Source organism: Phyllostomus hastatus, unplaced genomic scaffold (assembly GCF_019186645.2).
Source record: "Phyllostomus hastatus isolate PE091 unplaced genomic scaffold, TTU_PhHast_1.1 phas_contig_210, whole genome shotgun sequence".
In the NCBI taxonomy this organism is placed as follows: Eukaryota; Metazoa; Chordata; class Mammalia; order Chiroptera; family Phyllostomidae; genus Phyllostomus; species Phyllostomus hastatus.
Window position 1 is genome coordinate 1,104,501 of NW_025333737.1, and position 6,000 is coordinate 1,110,500.

Sequence of the window (6,000 nt, forward strand, 5' to 3'; positions counted from 1 at the left end):
TTTATGTCAGGCTTAAAATCACAAAGTGACACTACCTAGCACTTAGAGATACAAATGCATCTGGCGAAAAAAGATAAAACCAAATTCAGGACGATGGTTACGAGGGCAGGGGAAGGAATGGGGAAAGGGAATGGAGGGCTGGCACTAAACTGAGAATATTTTTTAAACTGGGCAGTGGCATTATGCAATTCATTATTCCTTTTTGTATGTCCCAATTATTTCATAATAATTTTTTAATGGCTCTGGCTGGTGTGGCTCAGTGTGGACTGAGCGTGGTCCCGCAAAGCAAAAGGTCACAGTTTCAGTTCCTGGACTGGACACATGCCTGGGTTGTGGGCCAGGTCCCTGGTCCGGGGTGTGCAAGAGGTAGCAGATCTGTTTCTCTCCCTCCCTTCCCCTGTCTGTAAAAAGGAATAAATAAAATCTTAAAAACAAAAACAATTTCTCTTTCCTCAAAGCAGTGTTTCCCGCCCCGCCCCCCTCCCCACCCGCCAGTGTGGCTCAGTGGCGGGTTTGGGCCTGGTCCCCAGCTGGGGCTCGTATGAGGGGCAACAGATTGATGTTTGTGTCTCACATCGAAGTTTTTGTCCCTCTCTCCTTTCCCTCCCCTCTCTCGAAAAATATTTAAATAAAATCTAAACAAAATTAGAGAAGCGTTTTCCCCTCCTACTAAGAAAGAGGGCCTCCCCTGGTGCCCTTCGAAGACTTGGCTTCCGCAGGCAGCCCCTGCCTCGGGGCCATTCTGCAGCCTTTATGAAAGGGTGTCAGCCTTGTGCTTCATTTGCTGTAGGTAGGGTATTTTTTTCATGAAAACAAGTTTTTAATTTCAGTGCCTAATCTGTCCATCTTTTATCATTCATACATCCTCTATCACCTCTCTCAAAACACTACCTTTATGCCACGTCCCCCAATAACGCTGCCAGTTCCTCTGTTCTCCCTCAGCCTCGTGGGGAAGAGCTGTTTACTCTTGAGTCTGCACTGTCCTTCCGCAACCTTGAACTTGCTCCTGGGCCCGCCTTTACAACTACTGTTGCCACGTTCCCGGGTGAGCTCTGTGTCGCCCACTAAGTGGGCATCTCTACCTTGGCGGCAGGCAGCAGAGCAGACTGTTCCTCCTTCTTGAGACCTTGACTCTTCACACATGTGCTGTTTTCCTCCCACCTCGCACTGTGGCATCATTCCTGTATCCTTTGCTGGCTCAATCCTGGGGCCTCTTTCTTTCTCCTTCTCCAACTCCTTTTAGGTGATTTCTGCCCTTTCTATAACTAAATGCATCGGCATGCTCCCAGATTTACATTTGCAGCCCTGACCACAATATCCAGTTGCCTATTGGACACATCCACATGGATGCCCAGTAGGTGGGAGGGACATATAACGTACTATCCAAACACTTCTAAGAGCAGAAAGAATGCAATTAATTACGCTGGAACAGACACAACTTGAACTGCCCCCAGCAGCCTGGGACATGTGTATGCTCACCCTATGTCAGTGTGACATCTACAGTGGAAATCTCCAGTCAGTCCTAAAATCTGTCTCTCACTGATTCCCTTCTCAGCAAAAGCCATTTTATCAAGACAAAACTCCAGGAACTTGAATGATGAACCCCACCACCCCTGAGCCTTTCATTTCCCTCATCTCCCATACGATTTGTCCACAGATGCTGTAACATTTACCTGAAAAATGTATCGGAGTTCTGACCACTTCCTCCACAGCCAGCACCCTGGGCCAAGCCACCCATGTGTCTTGCCTGCTGACCAGCCTCCCCACTCCCGCATCTGTCCCGCTGTGATCTGTTCTCTACAGAGCAGCCCAGGGAGCCTTCTAGAGCTTAAATCAGACCATGGCGCCCCTCATTTATAAGCCTCCCACAGTGCATGGATTATTGCCATCCACGGTAATGCAGATGAACTTCGCAAACATGAGGTTGAACAAAAGAAGCAAGACACAGGAGAAAGATTCTGTATCTCTGTGTATCTCGGGCTGTATGATTCCTTTATATCAAGTTCAAAATGAGAAAAACAAATTTGTTATTAGAAGTCAGGAGAGTGAGTACTGGTTCTTGACTTGGCTGCTGGTTGCAATAGGGGTATATGATTCATGAAAAATTAATTAGCCCTGACCGCTACGGCTTGGTTGAGCATCGTCCTACAAAGTGAAAGGTTGTGTTTGAATTCCCAGTCCGGGCATGTGCCTGGGCTGTCGGCCAGGTCCCCAGTGGGGGCGTATATGAGAGGCATCTGATCAATGTTTGCCTCTCCCATCAATGTTTCTCTCCCTTTCTTCCCCTCTCTATAAAAATAAAAAAAGAAAATGTTTTTAAAAAGAGAAAAAAATTATTCAGCTCATGTGCAGTATGACTTGTGTACTTTACATACTATATTTCAAGCCAAAATGTTTTCTTTTAAAAAATATATTTTATTGATTATGCTATTACAGTTGTCCCATTTCCCCCTTCACTCCCCTCCACCCTGCACACCCTCTCCCACCCACATTCCCCCCCTTTAGTTCATGTCCATATGTCATACTTATAAGTTCTTTGGCTTCTACATTTCCCATACTATTCTTACTCTTCCCCTGTCTATTTTCAACCTACCATCTATGTTACTTATTCTCTGTACCTTTTCCCCCTCTCTCCTCCTCCCACTCCCCTGTTGCTAACCCTCCATGTGATCTCCATTTCTGTGGGTCTGTTCCTATTTTAGTTGTTTGCTCAGTTTGTTTTTGTTTATGTTACAGATGTAGTTGTTAATAATTATGAGTTTGCTGTCATTTTACTATACATGATTTTTATCTTCTTTTTCTTAGATAAGTCCCTTTAACATTTCATAAAATAAGGGCTTGGTGATGATGAACTCCTTTAACTTGACCTTATCTGAGAAGCACTTTATCTGCCCTTCCATTCTAATGAAAGCTTTGCTGGATAGAGCAATCTGGGATATAGGTCCTTGTCTTTCATGAGTTGGAATACTTCTTTCCAGCCCCTTCTTGCCTGCAAGGTCTCTTTTGAGAAATCAGCTGACAGTCTGATGGGAACTCCTTTGTAGGTTACTGTCCCCTTATCTCTTGCTGCTTCTAGGATTCTCTCCTTCATTTTTACCTTGGCTAATGTAATTATGATGTGCCTTGGTGTGTTCCTCCTCAGGTCCAACTTTTTTGGAACTCTCTGAGCTTCCTGGACTTCTGGAAGTCTATTTCCTTTGCCAGATTGAGGAAGTTCTCCTTTATTATTTGTTCAAATAACTTTTCCACTTGTAGTTTTTCCTCTTCCCCTTGTGATACCCCTATAACTCGGATGTTGGAATGTTTAAAGATGTCCTGGAGGTTCCTAAGCTTCTCATTTTTTTAAATTATTATTTCCCATTCTTTTCTGTTTGGTTCTTTCTTCTTTCTGATCCACTCTATTGATTTGAGTCCCAGCTTCCTTCCCATCATTATTGGTTCCCTGTGCATTTTCCTTCATTTCTCTTATCGTAGCCTTAATTTTTTCATGTAATTTGCGACCAAATTCAACCAATTCTGTGAGCATCCTGATCACCAGTGCTTGAACTGTGCATCTGATAGGTCCGCTATCTCTTGGTCGTTTAAAAGTATTGGCTCTGCAGCTTGATTTGTACTTTCATCTGAACCATTTTTTTTGTCTTGTCGCACCTATTACATATGAGGGGTGGAGCCTTAGGTGTTCTGCAGGGTGGGGCAACCCACATCGCTGGGTTGTGACATTGTATGTGGGGGCAGGGTCCGAGAGAAAACAATGGCGCTTGCTCCTCTCTCCGTGGGATTTCAGTCCCCTCCACCACTTCCCCCAAGCTAACTAGGCCTTTCTAGTGCTGATTCCTCGGTGGGTGGGCCTGTGCATGTTCTAGGACCCGGTGGGTCTCTCCAACGAGCTCTCTTGTGAGGCTGGGAGTCTCTCCCAGCACCTCAACCCCCACAGGTGTTTTCAGTCAGTGTCCTGAGGCTCTATTTCCCGGCTCTGGGACCCTGGGTTGCGCCATCTGTCTCACTATCCAATTTCACCTGGTTTGTCTGTGCACAAATGTGGCCTGGACAGCCAGGTGCCTTGCACGCAGTGCCTCGCTTCACAGTCACTGCCTCACTGGGTCTGCCAGCTGCCTGTGCGCCCAGGGTCCGCCCGCTGCGGTCTTCGGCCCAGGATGCCTTATGCCTCTGACGTCGTGGCTTTTTGTGCCTCGACCCCTCTCCACCCAGCTTCCCGACTCTGCCCCTCCTACGGGTCTGGATGAATGTGTATATTTTAACTCCTTGGTTGTCCAACTTCCATACAGTTCAGATCTGGTTGTTATCTTGTTTCTAAATTGTTGCTGCCCTTATTTTGGTTGTGTGAGGAGGCAGTGTGTCTACCTACGCCTCCATCTTGGCCGGAAGTTGTTTTCTTTTTTTTTTTAAGATTATATTTATTTAGCTCTGGCTGGTGTGGCTCAGAGGATTATGGGTTATGAGCCAGGTCCCCAGTGGGGGCCGCGTAAGAGGCAACCACACATTGATGTTTCTCTCCCTCTTTCTCCCTCCTTTCCCCTCTCTCTAAAAATAAAATATTTTTTAAAAGATTATATTTATTTATTTTCAGAGAAAGGGGAAAGGAGGGAGAGAGAGAGGGAGAGAAACATGATGTGCAAGAGAAATAGTGATCAGTTGCCTCTCTCACGCCCACAAATGAGGACCTGGCCTACAACCCAGGCATGTGCCCTGACTGGGAATTGAACTGGCACCCCCTTGTTTCACAGGCTGGCACTCAATCCACTGAGCCACACCAGCCAGGGCCCAAAACGTTTTCTTGCTTATTGTCTAGAGCACTCTTCCACCAGACTTAGGCTTCAGGGGTGGGGATCTTGTCTGCTTGCTCACTGCTGCATCCCCAGAGTGGGGCACACTGCTGGGCACACAGGAGGCACTCGAGTAAGGATGCAATGAAAGCAGCCAGACTAGCTTCAGGGAGAACCTAGGAGGCAATGGCAGTGACCTTCAGAGAGAAGACTAGATTGAAACCCTGACTAGAACCAGAATGAAGAGGAGGAGGGAGCTAAGACTTCAGAGGTAAAGGTAAGGTAGTGGGCTTACTGATTTAACTTTCCAATCACTCCTCATTTCTCCTAAGATTAAAAACAGTCTTCTGGTGGCCCTAGAGCCATATGTGATCTGTCCCCACTTCCTCTCTGACCCCTTCCTACTCCTCCCTCAGCCCCTCCACCCCAGCCCCTCAATCTCCTGCTCATCCTGCACCTTCCAGCTACGCTCCTGCCTCAGGGACCCTGCACTTCTAGTCCTCTGCCCCGACATTCCTCCCAGGTTTCCACGGTGCCCCTCACCTCCTTCGGGTCTCATCTCCCTGCTGTGTCTCATCAGAGCTCCAGTCACCCCTGACAGTCCGTGTGTCCCACTTGTTTATCTGTTACCTAGCTCCCCACACCACTAGTTTGTGAGAAGCAGCGTTCCATCCCTTGATTTTAACCGTGGCACTTCAGGCTGCAGGTGGCTGCGCTCACCAACAAGGGCCCACCCACGTGGACACCCATGCTGCCCCAGCCCCGCCAAGTTGCCCCCGACCACTCCCTCCAAATCCTCTGGCGCTGACAGCCTCCAGCTGGAGCCAGCCCCCCGGCTGGCGGGCGCCAGCTCCTGGCAGAGGGGCCAGCGTGTAATTAGAAACTCTTCAAGCTCCCTAATTGCCAGTTCTTCTCCCAAAACGGGAGGTTGGTGCTATTCTGAGCAGCCCTTGTTGCTGGCTCCCTGAGGCCTGCAGAGAGGAGCAGGCCGAGAGCAGAGCCAGGCTGGCACGGAGGTGGCCCTGGAGAGGCCTGGAGAGGTCAGAGGGGACTGCACGGCAGAGAAGGGCTGGCCAGTGGCCAGCGATCAAGTGCAGCAAGGGCTGCTGTTCCCCAGGGCCCAGCCAGATCCTCGGTCCAGTCTGCATTGCGGCCCCCCTCTCCACCTTCCTCCAGCCCCTGCTCCCACCCCTGCCCAGAACAGTGACATCGAACG